The sequence below is a fragment of the Trachypithecus francoisi genome, unplaced genomic scaffold (genome assembly GCF_009764315.1).
Source record: "Trachypithecus francoisi isolate TF-2019V2 unplaced genomic scaffold, Tfra_2.0 Contig01580, whole genome shotgun sequence".
In the NCBI taxonomy this organism is placed as follows: Eukaryota; Metazoa; Chordata; class Mammalia; order Primates; family Cercopithecidae; genus Trachypithecus; species Trachypithecus francoisi.
In genome coordinates, this window is record NW_022681443.1 from 355,712 (window position 1) to 375,514 (window position 19,803).

Consider the following 19,803-nt stretch of genomic DNA (forward strand, 5'->3'; position numbering starts at 1 on the left):
CTACCGCTTCCTGACTGGTGATCTTGGGCAAGCCACTGCTTCCCAAACTGGTGAAGTTTTCCAGCCCCCAGGTCTTGCCTGTCCTGCTCACCTGTCTGAAACAGTCATTCCTGAACCAGCCCCTGACCTCCCCAGACTGAACCAGCTACTGATTTTGTGAAGCTCAGTGAAAAATGAAAATACTAGGCTGGGCGCTGTGGCTCACGCCTGTAATCCCAGCACTCTGGGAGACCGAGACGGGCGGATCACAAGGTCAGCAGATCGAGACCATCCTGGCTAACACGGTGAAACCCCGTCTCTACTAAAAATACAAAAATTAGCCGGGCGCAGTGGCGGGCACCTGTAGTCCCAGCTACACGGGAGGCTGAGGCTCGTAGGAGAATGGTATGAACCCAAGAAGCAGAGCTTGCAGTGAGTGGAGATCGCGCCACTGCACCCCAGCCTGGGCAACAGAGTGAGACTCCGTCTCAAAAAAAAAAAAAAAGAAAAATGAAAATACTGGACTCTGGACTCTTTTTTCAAAAATTTATTATGAATTTCAAGACAGCAATAGCAGAGCATTAAATCAAGCATGGGATCCTTCCAGGTGGGAAGCCCTGAGCGACTGTGCAGGTTACATACCCTTGAGGCTGGCCCCGTCCCTGGCCTCAGTGACCACCTGAGCCCTGTGATCTGATGTCCATATTTTCTCTGCAGTTCCTTGTTAATCACAAGCTGTCTGCCGCAACTGCTCAGACCATCACATCAAACGGTTGCTTCACTCACACATGTTTTTTCTTGTCTTGCCCTGGGTGGAAGGTTAGATGCGATGGACTCCAAGGGGCATCCAACAGTTAAATTTGATGTCCTTTAATTTTACGGCTCTAATATTTTTCACCAGGAAACTTCTGAGCTTCCATGACCTAAAATGCTAAGAGTTAAGGGGTCAGAGCTTCCCCTGTGCGGTCTCAAAACTGTGATGATCCCCGGGCAGTTTGGAGGTTTCAGATGAAAGAAGAAAGGTTGTTAGAATTTCATTTACTGACGTTTTGCAAATTTGAAATGTGAAATTAATTGTGATTTTTGCAGGAATTTCTCAGTTCTTAAAGGTGCTGTGTGTACTATACAGTCCACCCATCCAAAATGGATCCAAAGGAAACCAGATGCCATGGCTTATAACTATAATCCCAGCACTTTGGGAGGCCAAGATGGGAGGATCATCCAGCTCAGGAATTTTAGACCAGTCTGGGCAACACAGTAAGACCCCATCTCTACCAAAAAAAAAACAAAAAACAAAATTAGTCAGGCACGGTGGTATGCATCCGTAGTCCCAGCTACTCGGAAGGCTGAGGTGGAAGATCACTTGAGCCCAGGAGGTGTGGCTACAGTGAGCTACAATTGTACCACTGCACTCCAGCCTGGGTAACAGAGCAAGAACCTGTCTCCAAAAACAAAAAGAAAAACAATGGATTTCTCAACAGCCCTGAGCCTGGCTGGCACATTTTTACATGTTTTGCATAACCACTTGTTAACTTTGCGTTTTTCTCCCTTATTATTGTCAAGAGGCAGAATATTAGAATCAACTGTACTCACCTCTTATCTCTTCCCTGAGAACATGTGCAAGTTGCTTAATCTCTCTGGGTCTCAATTTCTTTATCTGAGAAATGGAGATTAAATGAGTTCTATGTCTTCTGGTGATCATTGCTAATTAGAAATGCTAGTGGTGCAAAAAAAAAAAAAAAGGCACAGCTGCTTTATTTTGCTCAAAATTCTGTGGGTCAAGAATGGAAGGGCTTAGCTGGGTTGTTTTTGCTTGGGGTTTTCATGCAGTTGGCCTCAGATGTCTGCTGGAGCTGCCATCATCTGATAGCTCAGCTGGGATGGGTGCAATCAAGACGGTTCACCCGCACAGCTGGCACCTGATGCCTGCCATCGGTTGGCAGCTCTGCTGGAGCTGGTGACTGAAGTGGCTATCTGCAGCATAGCAGAACCAGAAGAGCCAAGCCTATTACACGGCAGCCGGCTTCCCCCAGAACAAGCATCCCAGGAGAACCAGGAGGAAAACACTTGGCCTTGGAAATGACAAAACATCACTTCTGCTGTTTTCTATTGATTATAATCGAGCCAGTAAGTCCAGCCCACATTTAAGAGGAAGGAACATAGACCCCACCCATCAACAGGAAGAGTGTCCAAAATTGGGGTCATGTTTTAAAACCACCACAGTATTTATAAAAAGCACTTAGAGCCGGGTGTGGTGACTCACGCCTGTAATCCCAGCACTTTGGGAGGCCAAAACAGGCAGATCACCTGAGGCCAGGAGTTCTAGATCAGCCTGGCCAACATGGTGAAACCCCATCTCTACTAAAAATACAAAACAATTAGCCGGGTGTGGTGGCACGTACCTGTAATCTTAGCTACTCGGGAGGCTGAGGCAGGAGAATCACTTGAACCCAGGAGGCAGAGGTTACAGTGGCCCAAGATCATGCCATTGCACTCCAGCCTGGACAGCAAGAGCGAAACTCTGTCTCAAAAAAAAAAAAAAAAAAAAAAACCACTTAGAATAGTGCCCAGCACAGAGTTGGCCCTATGTATTCCCTGTCGTGTTAAGCCCCAAATGACAAAAATGGATGGATAAGGCAAAATGGTTGTTGAAACATCAAAGTGGGGATGAAAATATTAACAAAAATTCTATGATTCAGAATACAACACAACCATAAGTGGTAAGTAGGATTTTTATATGCCTGTGGAATGTGCTGGTTCGGAAATGTATGATTTTGCACAAACAAAGAAGAAAAGTAAAAATAGAAAGTGCAACCCTAAATACCTGAAAGAGGAGACGCATCATACCTCTGGCCAGTGTGGGCTCTCTTATCTCAGGTGGCTGGTGGTGGCTGGAAGCCTTTGAAATGTTTTCATCTTTCCCCTACAAAACAAGGTATCACTCCAGGGAACCATTGGAATTTTTTTAGAACAAGCACAAAATAAAACTTTCCAGTACAAAATTGATGACTTCCATCACTAAAGGCAGAGAAGCGACCAAAAGCACAGAGGTGTTATTCAAAGTGGTGTGCCATGTAGAAAAGCCAGGTACAAGCCATTCTATTGCCAAGACACTTATAAAGCTAGTCACACAATGAGTGACAAGTCAGAGAAAACAGGTTAGGCTATTGGCAAGTAACATTACTGGTGGAGGGGCGCTTGAAATCCATGGCAAACAATATGGAAGGTCCATAAAATTGTCACATGTGCATGCCAGCAGATATTTCACTAGCAGATGAGCAAAGCTGCTGGTGAACAGGACATATTAGACTTGGGTGGCAGGCACATCCCCCATCTTTCTCTTAGCGAACCCATCTTTCTCTTAATGGAACCCTCAAGGAGGCAGTGCACCCTGTTCTAAGCCAGTCTTGAGATCCTGGTTCCTGATTTCCCAGCCTCCCTTGCAGCTAAGGATACCCATGTGACCCAGTCTGACCAATGAGATCTAACCAAAAAGCAGCTGGTGCGTTTCTAAAGAAGTTTTTTCCTTTTCTTTTAAAAGACATGAGACACAACCAGTGGGGCCCCACCTTTCTTCCACCTTCTTCCTGCTTGGAATGCTGGTGGTGATGCCGGAGCCCACTGAGGAAACCGTCTTGTCCCACCTTGAGGCTTGTTGTCATGTGAAGAAGCCCCAACCCCTGCAGCAGAAACACACCTCCTCTGCCCCAAAATTTCCTACCGCTCTTCCCCATCTTTACTCAAGACATCCATGACCTTGCTTCCCATTTCACTGAGGGAGCAGAAATTATCCAAAGAGGCTCCACCAACACCTACATTCCTCTTTCCGAGGCTGACTCGTCAATTCTGCCCCTCACCAAAGTCCACCTCCTCTGTGCCTTATACCCAGCCCTCTTACTTCCTTAAGGAGGGCACTCCTGCAGTGGGTACCCCTCTTTCTCCTCTTTCTCCTGCATTTTCATTTTTCTTTTTTTGAGACAGGGTCTCTGATGCCCAGGCTGGAGTGCAGTGGCACCATCATGTTTCATTATAGCCTTGAACTCCTGGTCCTGGGCTCAAGTGATCCTCCCACCTCAGCCTCCCAAGTAGCTGGGACTACAGGTGTATGCCACCATACCTGGCTAATTTGTTTTTTTTTTTTCCCTGTAGAGACGGGTTTTGCCATGTTGCCCAGGTTGGTCTCAAACTCCTGGGCTTCAGTGATTTGCCTCAGTCTCCCAGGTAGCTGGGACTACAGGCATGAGCCCTGTGCCCAACCCTCCTGCATTTTCATTTTTCCTTCTCCAGGAGGGATCATTCCCATCATAACCACATGCATGTACTGCCATTTCTCCATCTTAAAAACCTGTCTCATGCACACCTATAGCCCCAGCTACTCAGGAGGCTGAGGCAGGAGAATCACTTGAACCTGGGAGACAGAGGTTGCAGTGAGCCATGAGCTGAGATTGAGCCACTGCACTCCAGCCTGCTGACAGGGCAAGACTCCGTCAAAAAAAAGAAAAAAGAAAAAAAAAAAAAAACCTGTCTCAACAGCACATCCCCAGTTCTCTCCTTTCCTTAATAGAAAGAAGATACATCCAAAGAGCTGCCTTTTTTTTCACCCCAATTCCTATGCATTAGGTACTAGACTCCCCAGGCTTTGCCCTTCCTTGTCACTGATATGACTTTGTCAAGGTCTCCAGGGACTCCAACGGCCAGACATTCACCCTGCCTCTCTCTGACGCGCTCATCAGCTACAACAGACTCAGCTGGTCACTCCCTCCTCCTTGAAACGCTCTCCTTCTGGCTTCCAGGACACCAGGTTCTCCTCACTTGAATATAAGCTCTGGGAGAAACAGGATGTTTGTCATCTTGCCCACTACTGTATCCTCACCACCTAAAACAGTGCTTAGCAACAGTGGGGGCTCATCTCTCTTCATTTAATTCATGAAGAGCCTGCTGGTTGTCCCTCAATATCCACTATCCCTTTCTTCTATAGTAATATTAATAGTTTTAGCTGAGTCCATGGCTGCCTAGATAAAGACTACATTTCCCAGCTTACCATGCACATGGGCATGGCCACATGACTGGATTCCGGCCAATGAAATGAGGGCAGAAATGAGCTGTGCAATTTCCTGTTCAAGCCCGCCAAAGAAAAGGTGCATTCTTCCCTTTGTTTTTCTGCCCTTTCCATGGGCTGAAATGCAGATGTGACGGCAGGAGCTGCAGCAGCCATCATAAACCAGATGGTGAAGCCACCTGCAGATTGAGGAAAAATGGGTAATAAAAGGGGCACCCGCTCAGCATTGGTCACATTATGTTCAGATTGTCACTGACAGAGAAGTAAATGTCTATCTTATTCAAATCATGGCGATTTTGACTTTTGTTACAGCAGACAGACCTGTACTCTGAGGAATGCACTGTTATTTATTAAACCAATTGTAGTTTGATTTTCCATAACTTGCATCTTGATCCATCCATCCAGGAGGGAAATGGGTACCACTATGTATTTGAGTCCTGTTCATCACGTAACAGTGATGCTGCAAGGGAGGATGTTTACAGGGTAAGTTAATGAATACTTTGTGAGCTGGAAAGGGACTCTGGGAACCGGACCGGCAGAGTGCCCACCATGTGGGCTGCCAGGAAGGGCACCGCTATGTGGATGGAGGCACCTGCTCCAGAATGCCAGCACTCGGCACTTATTCACAGCGAGCAGCTGGTGGGCAACAATGTGCCTCCCAATCTTCATGCAGCACAGAGAGAAACTGAGAACATTACAATTAAACCCAGGCCACTGAGTGGACGTCGTTTTAGCCAGCTGTCAGAAGAGATGGGCAGAACAAAACTGCTTTTCCAACCTGAGCAACTCTCACTGTGGAATAAATGTGCATGTCAAGGTTTTTGAAATGGGGGGCAAGATTTTTTCAATCTTTTTAATCTTGCTTTTTAAAAAAATTTTTAATTTTTTTATTTTGTTATTTTATTTTATTTTATTTTATTTTATTTTATTTTATTTTGAGACAGAGTCTTACTCTGTCACCCAGGCTGGAGTGCAGTGGTGCAATCTTGGGTAACAGCAACCTCTACCTCCCAGGTTCAAGCAATTCTCATGCCTCAGCCTCCCGAGTAACTGGGATTACAGGCATATGCTAATTTTTGTTTGTTTTTGTTTTTGCTTTTAGTAGAGACAGGATTTTGCCACGTTGGCCAGGCTGGTTTTGAACTCCTGACCTCAAGTGATCCACCCACCTCAGCCTCCCAAAGTGCTGGGATTACAGGCATGAGCCACCACCACACCCAACCTAAATATTTTTTTAATTTTTTAAATCTTGCTCTACCAGGCACCACGGCTCACACCTGTATTCCTAGCACTTTGGGAGACCAAGGCGGGAGGATCACTTGAACCCAGGAGTTCAAGGCTTTGGTGAGCTATTACCACATCACTGTACTCCAGCCTGGGCTAGAGTGAAACCTGTCTCAAAAAAAAAACAAAAAGTCTCTGTATGACACAATAATGCCATTGAAAACCATTCCTTTGATTTTAAGAAACATGACTCAATGACACAATCAGCATCTTGAATATCCTGCCTCTGTCGCCTTGAAGCTAAAGCACAATTTTCACATTTGATCAACTGTGGGGCAAACTTCTTGATCCCCGACAGCCTGACTCCATCCCAGTACTGGTTGTTTTTGTCCACTGCTCAGGGGAAGAAATCAATGACACAGCAACGAACATCTTAAAAACCACATCCACATACTGCTGTCAAACAAGAAGGAATCCTCTCGAGTGTGAAATATTAAATACAACCAAAGCAGGGTCCGGGCCATTTGTCTGGACAACTTGCCAGTTCTTGAGTGTGCTGTGTGGGATGTCTCCTCTTCTGACGGGTACTGGAAGGACGCTTCCATGAGAAATCACCTTTTTGTCACTTCTGAGGCTGTGTCTAATCCGCAAATCCCAGAACAGGCATTTTCGGGCGCCATCACTGACCACCTGCAGCCTAGCAAGGGGCTATTGGCTTTGGGGAGATGAAGAGTACGAGGAAAGAAGCTGCCTGGATAGGAAACATGAACTGCTGGCCGAATTAGCTTGCCATGGTGCCAGCCGGACCATTTGTCCACTCAGCAAACAATGATTAAGGATCTACCGTGTGTTGGGAACACAGAGCCTGGAGGCACGATGGTGAACAGAAAAAAAAAAAAAAAAAGACAGAAGGATTGTAAACAGAATCATCACTCTCAGTGACACAAAACCTTGTTTAAAAAATTGTGATAAAGGGTTGGGCGTGGTGGCTCACACCCATAATCCCGGCACTTTGGGAGACCAAGGTGGGCTGACTGCTTGAGCCCAAGAGTACAAGACCAGCCTGGGCAACATGGTGAAACCCCATCTCTACAAAAAAAATACAAAAATTAGCCAGGCATGGTGGTGGGTGTCTGTAATCCCAGCTAATCCCAGCTACTTGGGAGGCTGAAGTTGGAGGATGACTTGAGTCCAGGAGGCAGAGATTGCAGTGAGCCAAAGATTGTGCCACTCCACTCCAGCCTGAGTGATAGAGCCAGACCTTGTCTCAAAACAAAACACAAGCAAAACAAAATTGTGACCAAATATACACAATGTAAAGCTTACCATTTTTAATCTTTTTATTTATTTATTTTTATTTTCATTTATTTATTTATTTTTTGAGATGAAGTCTCGCTCTGTCACCCAGGCTGGAGTGCAATGGTGTGATCTTGGCTCACTGCAACCTCCACCTCCTGGGTTCAAGCGATTCTCCTGCCTCAGCCTTCTGCGTAGCTGGGATAACAGGTGGGTGCCACCAGCCCAGCTAATTTTTGTATTTTTAGCAGAGACAAGGTTTCACCGTGTTGGTCAGGCTGGTCTCAAACTCCTGACCTCAGGTGATCCACCTACCTTGGCCTCCCACAGTGCTACTGGGATTACAGGCATGAGCCACTGCCCTCGGCCAATTTTCATCATTTTTAAATGCACAGTTCACTGGCATTTAGTACATCCGTGTTGTTGTACAAACATCATCACTGTGCCTTTCCACGCCTTTTTCATCATCCCCAACATAAACTCTGTACCCATTCAATGATAAGTCCCCAATTCTCCCTCCCCACTGCCCCTGGTAACCTCTGTTCAACTATCTCTATGAATTTCACCATTCCAGGTACTTTCTATGCATGGAATCATACAATATTTGTCTTTTTTTTTTTTTCTTTGAGATGGAGTCCCACTCTATCACCCAAGCTGGAGTGCAGTGGCACGATCTCGGCTCACCGCAAGCTCCGCCTCTTGGGTTCGAACGATTCTCCTGCCTCAGCCTCCTGAGTAGCTGGGATTACAGGCACCTACCACCACGCCTGGCTAATTTTTGTATTTTTAGTAGAGACAGGGTTTCGCCATGTTGGTCAGGCTGATCTCGAACTCCTGACCTCAAGTGATCCACCTGCCTTGGCCTTCCAAAGTGCTCGGATTATAGGCATGAGCCACTGCACCTGGTCAATATTTGTCCTTTTATGTCCAGTTTCTTCCACTTAGCATATTTTCGAGGTTCACTCATGTTGTAGCATGCATCAGATTTTCCTTTTTAAGGCTAAATAATACTCCACTGCATATCTACACCACATTTTGTTAGTCCGCCCTGTGTTGATGAGTATTTGGGCTGTTTCTACCTTTGGCTATTGTGAACAAGGCTGCCACAAACATGGGTGGACATGTATCTGTTTCAGTCCCTGCTCCTAGTCCCTTAAGTTACATGTCCAGGAGTGGGACTGCAGGATCACATGGTGATTCTATATTTAACTTTTTTTTTTTTTTTTTTTTTTTTGAGATGGAGTCTTGCTCTGTCGCCCAGGCTGGAGTGCAGTGGCATGATCTCGGCTCACTGCAACCTCCGCCTCCCGGGTTCAGGCAATTCTCCTGCCTCAGCCTCCCGAGTAGCTGGGATTACAGGCACCCACCACCACGCCTGGCTAGTTTTTGTATTTTTAGTAGAGACAGGGTCTCGCCATGGTAGCCAGCCTGGTCTTGAACTCCTGACCGCAAGTGATCCACCCCCCCAGGCCTCCCGAAGTGCTGGGATTACAGACGTGAGCCGCCGCACCCAGCCGTATATTTAACTTTTTAAGAAACTGTTAAACTGCTAAACTGTCTTCCACAGCAGTTGCACCCTCTACATTGTGTTTTGTTTGTTTGTTTGTTTTTGTTTTGTTTTGTTTTTTTGAGATGGAGCATTGCTCTGTCGCCCAGCCTGGAGTGCAGTGGCCTGATCTGGGCTCACTGCAAGCTCTGCCTCCCAGGTTCACGCCATTCTCCTGCCTCAGTCTCCCAAGTAGCTGGGACTGCAGGTGTCCGCCACCATGCTCAGCTGATTTTTTTGTGTTTTTAGCAGAGACGGGGTTTCACCGTGTTAGCCAGGATGGTCTCGATCTCCTGATCTTGTGATCTAATCACCCCAAACTGCCTCTCTACATGCACAAGCCTTCTCTGAGGATTCTGAAGGTGAGACGTGGGAAGGGACTGACACACACTCCACAGAATCGGAGGTTTCCAAGTCCTCTCAGGGATGGCACTACCATCAGTATCCCTCTGTCTAGCCCCCTCAAGCTGTCTCTGGGTCCCCCTTCCTTCTGCCCAGATCCCTACAGCACCCACCCCACCCTCTGCAGCAACAAATTTCTCTTCCTTCTGGAAAGCAGTGGCTGACATGCCCAACCCACCACGGCAGCCTCCACGGAAAGCTGGGCTCTCTCACTCCTCGTGAGCAGTCAGGGCTGCTAAGAACAAACATTTTTCCCCTTTGTCACATAGAGTAATAGACTCTTGAAAAATCGCATTCTGGAAGGCTCATGGCTGAATCTTATCATCTGAGACTCTCCATCAAAGAACCTCAGAGCCACCGACTAATAGAATCTCAAAGTCAGTGACCGGAGAATCCTACGATGCTGCACTCTCTCCATCAGCGACTGGACAACAGCTGGTGTCATACAGCAGGGCAGGCAGGGAGGCTGAGGGATGGCAGAGGCAAGAAAACCTTGGGGTACAGAGGACAGGGTGGGGTGCTGGAGAGAGGCCCAGCCTGTTGTCATGCTGGAGGAAGCAGTTGGTGGGTGAGGCCTGGCTTTGTTACTGATGGTTTTTAATTATGTAAATCAGCCCAGGGCCTGCGCCTGGCACAGGCTTGGCATTCATCAGCTGGCAGCAGAATTAATCAATAAATAACCAGCTGGATGGGCCTCAGCATGAACACCCAGCCACGCCCCCACCATCCCTCCAGAGGGGTCCTCCCAGGTAGGCAGGGGAGGAGCTACATGGAAGCTGCCACTCCCGGCTCTCAGTGCAGTTGCACACACGTACACACACGCACACACACGCACGCACATGTACCACACATGAATCAGCAGCTTGGACTCGCTGTGCATATGCACAGGTGAATACACCTGCACATACAGAGAGGCGTGGCATGCAAAGCATGCACTGAGACCCTGCGCCCCCGCAGCCCAGCACACATGCACAAATACAGCCATAAGAAGCGAGGGCCTCATTACAGCCTTACATTTCTCAGCTCACAGCCACACCATTCCCCTCTACAACCCACCCTGGGAGGCTGCCTGGGCTGGGCTGGGCTGAAGCCCTTATGTTACAGATGAGGAAACTGAGATCTAGAGAAGGGACTTGCCCAGGGTCCTCTCCAGGGGTCCTTCCTCCCTACCCACCTCACTCCAAGGTACAAAGGTGCTGCAGGCCCAAGAGAACTGAGGAAGGAAAGAGAGGGGCACAGGTGCTGGTGGCCCCAAAGCTTCTGAGGCAAGGTCTCCTCCCTGAAAGCAGGGCCCTTGGTGATCTGGCAGAGAACAGGGCAGGGCAGGTGACCCAGTGGGGGAACAGGTGGGGGCCGGGCAGGAGCAGGCAGTGGAGCTGGGCGCCAAGGCCCTCTCCACTCTCCAGGGAGCCGCGATGGATGGCTGCCTCCCAGCCTGCGTGCTCACTCCTGCTCCTGGGGCTGCCCAATAAATCAACTCCCTCGGCTCTGCCGTGGCTGTTCCTTGATCACTTTTCAGCATCAACGGGAGAGGGGCAAGTTCACCATCCCTAGCAGCAGGAGGGGGCTAGCAGAGAGGATCATAAAATTAATAGAAAGGTTTTCTCGTCCCCTTTTTGCCTTCTCTCTGCTTCCAGCTTTCTGCCAGCCTCTACCCCTCTCTGGCTGGGGCTCACTAAATACTGAGTGAGGAAATAGGACCTGAGGCATGGATGAATCTCCGAGACATCTAGCACTGTGTGTCTCTGTCACAGCCTCAGCCATGGGGTTTCCTAGCAGCCCCCAAAGACCAGGAGAGGAAGCAGGAGGTGCCCTTCCTTGTCCGAGCAGATCTCAAGTGGCTCTGGAAGGAGGCCAGGAAAGGGCCTTGAGCACCAGGGACTCCTTTTAGAGACCAGCCTTTTGGAGCCCCCCGCCCCTTGGAGAAGCCGATGAAGGCTGTGGGTGTCTGTGAAGGCCCTGGGAATGCGACGCCACACAGCGCAGTAGTTAGCAGTTCAGCCTCTGGGGCCAGCCTCCCCAGTCCAAGTTCAGGTTCTGCCACTTAGTAGCTGTTTCAGCATGGGCAAGCTGCTTCCCCTCTCTGTGCCTCAGTTTCCTCATGTGCAAAGCAGGGTGAGTTACAGGACCTGCATCCTAATCAATAGATACATATTTTTTAGAAGAGTCACTGGGGATTATAGAGTTAAATGCTCTAAAGATTATCAAGCGTTATCATTATTAAAGACACTGGCTCTCAGACCTTCGTGTGTATTCGCTGGAGGCTTTTCAAACCCTGTTTGCTGCCCCCTGAGTTCCTGTCTCAGTAGGCCTGGGGAAGGGCCCGAGGTTGCATTTGTAACAAGTTACTAACTGATGCTCAAACACTGGCGGGCCACTCTCAGAACCCACTAGAGTCCGTGTTGGTGTCACTGATCCAGCTCAGCCTCCTCAGCACTCTACATCTTAAGAGCTAAGGCCCAGAAAGGTAAGCTTGTGTCCATGGCCATACCCAGTGAGGGTGGCCTAGGCCTCAGTCTACCAGGCAGAGGGGTTCTCAGCAGGAAGTCAGAGGAGGGGACCTGGAGGTGGAGGCGGCTCTGTCACAGCCACCACCCGCCCTCCTTCCTCCCCCATTCACCCCTAACCAGCTCCAAGAGCAAAGAGGCAGAATTTGCCTTCCTGGCCAGAGGTAATCTTTTAATCTCTTTGGCTTTAATCTTGCAGCATAAACCCAAATCTGTACAGGGGAAGGAAGAGGGTGGGAGATACAGATCTCCCGTCCTGGGAAGGGGGTAATCTAGGCTTTACCTTTCACTTTGCCACAGATCTCCCATACCATCTCCACCTTCCCTACTCCTGCTTCTGGGAGCACTGGGCTGGGAGGCAGATCTAATAGGGCATGAGGAGGCAGACAGAGCAGCCAGATGGGGTGAGGCAAGGGAGAGTCACTTGTTAAAAGCACTCCACTTTGATAGGCAAAGCTTTCTTAAACAAGACATGAGAAGCATTAGACATAAAAGGAAAAAATTACAAATTGGGCTTCCTTACAATGAAAAACTTATGTTCAGCAAAATACACCATCAAGAGAAAGAAAAATCAATCCACACATGCAGAAAAGGTATCTCAATACATATATGTGACAAAGGACTAGTAGCCAGCATAAGTAAAGGACTCCTACAAATCAATAAGAAAAAAAATTTTCAAGTGGGCAAAAGATATGAACAGGCACTTCACAAAAGAGAATATCAAAATGCTCAATATATACTTGAAAAAGACACCAGCAATGAGCAAGCAGCAGAGATACACAACTTGAAATTACCTCAAGCTGTCATTCACACTCGCCAGACTGGCAACATTTAAAAGAACAAAAACATCAAACGTTGGAAGGATGAGGATCAACTCTCTTATACAGTGAGTGGGAGTGTAAATGGTTTAGCCACTTTGAAAAACTGTTTGGCAGTTTCTTCCTGCTATGGTTTGAAGGTATGTGTCCCCTCCAAAATTCATGTTGAAACTTACTTGTCAATGTGAGAGGACTAAGAAATGAGATCTTTAGGAGGTGATGAAGCCATGAGGGTGGAACCCTTCTGGATGGGAATCATGGTTTTATACAGGAGGTTCAAGGGAACTGTTCATCCCTTTTTGTCCCTTCCACCATGTGAGCATGTAATAAGAAATCCCAGGCCCTCAGCAGACACTGAATTTGCAGGCATCTTGATCTTGGACTTCCCAGCCTCCAGAACCATGGGAAATATATTTCTCTTATATGAATTACCCAGTCTCAGGTATTTTGTTGTAGCAAGAGGAAGGGACTAAGACACTTAAAAAACTAAATAAACATCTATTCTACAACCTGATCATTCCATTCCTAGGTATTTACACAAGATAAATGAAAGCAGGCAGACACTGGCTCACATCTGTAACCCCAATACTTTGAGAGGTCAAGGCAGGAGGATCACTTAAGGCCAGGTGTTGGAAACCAGCCTAGTCAACAGAGTAAAACCCCATCTCCACAAAAGAAATGTAAAAAAAAAATTAGCTGGGTATGGTAGCATGCACCTGTAGTTCCAGCTACTCAGGAGGCTGAGGTGGGAGGATCATTTGAGCCCAGGAGGTCGAGGCTGCAGTGAGCCAAGATTGTGCCACTTGCCACTGCACTCCAGCCTGGGAGGCAATAGAGTGAGACCTTGCCTCAAAAAAAAAAAAAAAGAAAAAACAGAAGAAAAGAAGAAATGAAAGCTTATGTGTATACAATGAATGCAAATTATCACGGCTAATTTTAGTCCCAAACAGAAAACAGCCCAAATGTCCATCAACACGTGAGTGAATAAACAATTCTGGTCTATCGCCACAGTGGAGTTCCACTCAGCGATAAAAAAGGATCGATTCCTGACATACGAACCACAACCCAGATGAATCTCACAAGGCTTATGCTAAGTCCAAGAAGCAAGATAACGCACTTTAGGAATCTATTTGAGGTATAAGAACAGGAAAAAACAATTTCTAGCAATAGGGGTTAGAAAAGTGGTTACCTTTGTGGAACGGGAGGTCAGTGACTGGGAAGGGACACAAAAGGGACCTTTTGGGGGTTTTGTTTTCATTTTTTGTTTTTTTGAGGTGGAGTTTCCTTCTTGTTGCCCAGGCTGGAGTGCAATGGTAGGATCTCGGCTCACTGCAACCTCTGCCTCCTGGGTTCAAGCAATTCTCCTGCTTCAGCCTCCCAAGTAGCTGGGATTACAGACACGCAGCTAATTTTTTGTAGTTTTAGTAGAGACGGGGTTTCACCATGTTGGCCAGGCTGGTCTTGAACTCCTAACCTCAGGTGAGCCACCTGCCTCAGCCTCTACAAGTACTGGGATTATAGGCGTGAGCCACCGCGCCTGGCCAAAAGAGACCTTTTTGGAAAGCTGGGTATGTTTGATAAATGTATGTATATCAACAAACTAAACACTTAAAACCCATGCACTTTCTTTGCTTTTCTGTATGTAAACTATACTCAGTTTTTTTAAGTTAAAGTAAAAAAGAAAAGGTACCACATTAGGAAATGCACTCAGGCCATCCCCAACCCCCTCAGGAATGAAGGACACAGGGACCCAGCCCAGCTCTGCCACCATGTGCCTTCCACCTCATTCTTTAGCTTCCCTCAGCCTCTGCACCTGCACAGTCTTCCCATCTGTAAAATGGGGATGACAATTTCTGCCCACCATACCCAATGTGGAGAGGACCAATGGGAAAATGGAGGCGAATGTTCCTTCCTGATTAAATGTTCCCTTTCATTGTCACAACCCTCGTGACGCTTTCCCAGGGCCGAGCAGAAAGGGTGAGGAACCAGGAGCATGGGCTTGGTCACTGGCCCTGCCGCAGAATCTCAGGAGGCCGTTCCAGGCGGCCTGTCATCTGGGGGTCACCACATCCGCAGGACCCTGGGGTGCCTCCATCCTGCCCTCCCAGATGGGCCACCCAGACCTCCCAACTCAGAGCGATGCCTGCAGTGCCAGATGACTATACTGCCACTGTCGCCACAGTTCCTCTCGGAACATACCTGCCAGGCACAGCCCCGTGCCTGGCAGTCTTCTCCTTCTCTCCTTAGACCTCTTCACGACTGTCCACAGAACCTCCCTCCCCAAGGCTGGAACTGCCACAGGATACTAAGGGAGAAATAAAATCCCGAACTCACAATCAGCTGACGGGGCGGGTTTCCAGTGCTTGCCTGTAGGACTCCTTTCCCCTCACCTGTCTGGCTGTTTGGGCTGAAATGGTCACAGCGCTTGGACAAACAGACAGGTTGCACCTTGGGATGCACAGGAGTCTACTGCTTGCTGTGGCAGAGACTGTGGGGTGCCCCTACCATATCCTGTCTCCCACTTGCCTTTACAACAAACACTTGGATGGCAATGTGCCTGGCCAAAAGGTTCTGTTTCTCAGCCTCCCTTGCAGCTAGGAGTGGCCAATGAGGGCCAAGTGTAAGTTATCAAGTAGGACAGAAAGCAACATTGGGCTAGTGTGTGCCCACTCCCTGCTGAAAGTTAGATGTGATGATGGAGGCCCAGCAGCCATCTTGGAACATGAGGTGACCCTGAGGATGGAAGCTGGCTGCTAAGGTGGGTGGGACTGAAAGAGAGGAGCCTGGGTCCTCAAAAACACCATTGGGGCCCCCACCAACCCAGGACGCCTACCCCCTGACCTGTGTTAGGTGAGAGAGTGGGAAGTCTGGATATGGTTTAAACCACTCTTATCAATATTTCCAGCCTCTGCTCCGCAATGGGAAATAAGCCCTGACTGATACACAAACCCTGTGAGATATTGCTGTGCCCCTGCCTCTCACACCCCCATTTTACAGATGCACCCCCAGCCTCCCTGCCTTCCTCTATGATGTCCACAATGCCCAAAAGACCAGTGTTCCATTCCCAGTCCCGCGACACTGTGAGTCAGCCTCTGCTGGACCTGGAGCGGGTCTCACCGCTCCAATGTCAACGGTGCTCCATGCAGATGGCTGCGGCTCGAGCTGGTGATATGAGCACTGTTGAGAAAGCAAAACGCTGTCATGGACAGCGTGCCCTGCTGTAGAGATCAAGGGGAAGCCGGAGAATATTTACAAACCACAGAGAACAGACACATGAAGCGAATACCAGTTGGGTCTAGTCAAAGCCTCTTTTAAACCTGTCCTCCTCTTTCTCTGCCATATGAAATCAAGTCATTGGCAAGAAGCTCCCCGGTAAGACTAAGGTTTGCGGTTCTGCTGCAGGAAACACCGTGAATTCCACACCGTGACCATGTGTGGGGCTGCCCTGCAATGCAGGGCACAGTGGCTGGGTACTTGGCAAGGACCCTAGACAGCCTGGGCTCACATCCCTGCTCCGTGAACTGGTTAATCTCAGAGCAAATTATTTTACTTCTTTGTGCCTTAGTTTCTTCATCTGTGAAATGGGCAACAGAGGGCGGCTGATCTGGGAAGAGCTGCTACACAGGAGAGGCCATTAAGGATCAGCACCATTCTCGGGTTCACGGTGAGAACCTAATTTCCTTATTGTCTGTTTGTTGTAGGAAACTGAATTTACTCACCAGTGTTGGAACATTCCATCCGCTGAGTCACACTCACTTCTCTTATCATCATTAACCCCACGTAGGGGATCCTGGCACCAGGAGGAGCCACCCAAAGCTCTTCGTCTTGGTGAGGCTGATGCAAGTAAAAATAAGTGGTGATTATAAGTGATTCATTTGTCAAACGCAAGGTCAAGGGTCCCAATTTGTACATGTCACTAAGGCAGCATCAAGAAGCTCCCCACATCCCAAACTGTCTCCCCTCTGACACTAGTGGAAATTTCACCATCAGAGCCAGAGAACTCCGAGGAGGAGAAGCGATTTCAGAGCACAGCGTCTTAGAGTAAATGCACGTATTGAGATCAGCTGCGGTGGGGGCGGGGCAGGGGAAGCGAATCATGGCAAGGAAAGGGAGGGAAGGCCACGGGCAAGTATTTGGACACTCTCAGGGTGGTTGAGGATTCCGCAGTCACTAAAGGCGCGCGCACACACACACACACACACGCTGGTAATCGCTTTACCCCAGTAGTAGAGGCTTAAGCCTCTATCTAGGCTAGTCCCACCCCCGCCCCCAGCTGCATTAGCCACCTCTGTCCCAAGGCAGGATTCCCAGAGATTCAGCAAGGAAACCCTGGAGGGCTGGAAGCCGAATGCAACAGAGAGTTAGCAGCCACCAGTGGTCACAACAACTCACACGCATACACACTCATGCACTCATACACACAGACAACACACTAGACTCAGACACCCACCGAGCTGTCCTCCCAAAGTCGCGACAAATGCAGAGAGATGTCCACAGAATTGTCCTATCCCAGAGAAAGCCGCAGAAACACAAGAAGCTGGGCACCGAGATGCTCACACTCTGCCCCCCGGATCTCTCTGCCTGGGTGCCCCCATTCCTGCCCCTGGATAGACATTCTGCCCCTGGGAGCCAACCCCAGTCAGGGTTTCCTCTCCCCACCTCTCCTTTCCCAGGTACGCAGGCCCCCAGTACATTTTCGCCTCCCGTACCTCCATTCGTGCCCCTCCTTGCCCAGGGACTGTGAGAACCCAAGAACAAGGACAGTCTGCCATTTTCCTGCGACCTCCCCAGCCCCCATGGCAGGAGCCGCAAACCTCCCCCAACCCTTCTCAGGGTTCACGCCTCATTCCAGCTCCTCAGAGAAGCTGGTGGCTCTTCTCATTTTCCAGTGAGTGCGTGAAAATACAGATTAGACCAATTAGGGAAAAGCCATCAGAGGGCAAGGCCAGAACCACCACTGCACCTAATCGTCAGGTCCAGCAACGTACGATGAGGCAGACTCACAGATTACAAATGCACACAAATTCCGGAGCAGGAAGAGGGTGGCGGGAGGGGAGCGGGCGAGCTCCATTTTAGATTCCCTTGTTTTTGTTTAGACAGCTCTCCCCTGTTGGCAACACACTTCCGCGTTCATGCTCCCAGGAGAAACAGGTAGGGTGGGAATGATTTCAGTCCCATCTTGCAGAAGGGGAACATGAGGCCCAAGGGACTGGTAAAGGACAGTTGCAGAAGGCCCAGGCCACCTGGACTGGTCTTCTCCTGGCTGGGCTGGAGGTGGGATTAGGGGGGCCCGTCCCCAGGAGAGCCCCCATTGGCCCGAAGTCCTGCTCTCTGGCCCACTCCTCTCCCTACAAAGAACCAGCATGTGCCCGAGAGGCAATCTTGTCCTTCACCAAACGGCAGGATTATTTAACTGATGGCTGCTGTCCCCCAGATGCTCATGTTTGTTAAGTCTGGTAAGGAGATGTGCTGTGTGCTTTTCTTCCCCCTGGCTGGGGAGGATTTTCTCAAAATCTGAGTGCAAGGGGCCCACTTTCATGCCCTTTTATCCCATAAGGCCCCTCCCAAGCCTGGCCTGGTACCCCCCAGCGGCACCCCAATCATCTTAACCTTCCAGCCAGGCCTGCCTTGCCCTGGCCCAGGTGAGAAGCCAGTGGTGATGCATGAGTGCCCCCTGCTGGTGATGTTCTGCACTGTCCACTGGGACTCCAAGCCCGGATCCAGCCAGGTAGCAGCATTCCTCACACACACCTCCAGGACTGCCTGGCTGGAGGGAAGGAAAGGGTGGGCACCTGTGGGAGGAGCACAGCGCTCTAAGACTGTGCTTCCTAAAGGCTCGAAGAAGCTAGGAACAGCTCCATTCCTGTTCCAGCAGCAGGGAGTGTGACTGTGGGTGGCAGGTAGACACTGAGCATTTTCCAGCAGGGGGCAGGGGAGGGTGCCTGTCATTGAGTATGAACTGCCAGAGAGACTCAGGATATGTGGGATGGATGAAGGAAGGAATGAGTGAATGAGGAATGAATGAACTCATTATTTCCTAAAAGATCGTGTGAATAACACTAGTAAACGATCAGGGTAATTTTTAGATAATAGCGATGAACTTCTGTAAGAGTTATGTATCTATTTTGATTGTATCTGACCCATCACATTCATTAATATTTAAAACAAATGTCTTTAGATACAAAAGCGTCCATGTAAAGAAAGACATTAGGTAAATAACATGTATGTACTCTCAGCTCCTAGCATAGGTATTCAATAAATGCTAGTAATAAATGAACAAAGAAGAAACAAATGCATGTACAGCTGACAAGGCAGATCATGGATGATCATTACAGGGCAGTCGGTACCACACTAAGCTGTACCTTGATATCACCTGGAGAGCTTTAAAAATGATCACTGGGCGACTCTGTCTCTGAACCTCAGGGGGCTGGGGAGGAAGATGGTGTACCCTGGACAACCCTCAGAGGAGGAGAAAATCACGGGCACCCAATTTGGGCAGCGAATCAGAAGCAGCATGGATTAACTGCCTTTTGAAATAGTGAGGCCGGGCGCGGTGGCTCACGCCTGTAATCCCAGCACTTTGGGAGGCCAAGACGGGCGGATCACGAGGTCAGGAGATCGAGACCATCCTGGCTAACACGGTAAGACCCCCTCTCTACTAAAAATACAAAAAATTAGCCGGGAGTGGTGGCGGGCACCTGTGGTCCCAGCTACTCGGGAGGTTGAGGCAGGAGAATGGCGTGAACCTGGGAGGCGGAGCTTGCAGTGAGCTGGGTGACAGAGAGAGACTCCATCTCAAAAAAAAAAAAAAGCCGGCGCGGTGGCTCGCACCTGTAATCCCAGCACTTTGGGAGGCCAAGGCAGGAGGATCACGAGGTCAGGAGATCGAGACCATCCTGGCTAACACGGTGAAACCCCGTGTCTACCAAAAATACAAAAAATTAGCCGAGAGTGGTGGCGGGCGCTTGTGGT

General features: G+C 48.9%; 2 long non-coding RNA genes across 2 annotated transcripts; both read right to left on the minus strand.

Annotated features, from left to right (window-relative positions):
* Positions 1 to 547: 547 nt before the first annotated feature.
* LOC117070065 lies at positions 548 to 5,951 on the minus strand. The gene is made up of 3 exons (XR_004431759.1): positions 5,021 to 5,951; positions 2,827 to 2,902; positions 548 to 1,250 (listed from the first exon to the last, which is right to left on the minus strand). It is a non-coding gene; the product is annotated as an uncharacterized LOC117070065 (long non-coding RNA).
* An 8,507-nt stretch (positions 5,952 to 14,458) lies between these two features.
* LOC117069988 lies at positions 14,459 to 19,445 on the minus strand. The gene is made up of 2 exons (XR_004431749.1): positions 16,551 to 19,445; positions 14,459 to 16,008 (listed from the first exon to the last, which is right to left on the minus strand). It is a non-coding gene; the product is annotated as an uncharacterized LOC117069988 (long non-coding RNA).
* Between the last annotated feature and the right edge of the window lie 358 nt (positions 19,446 to 19,803).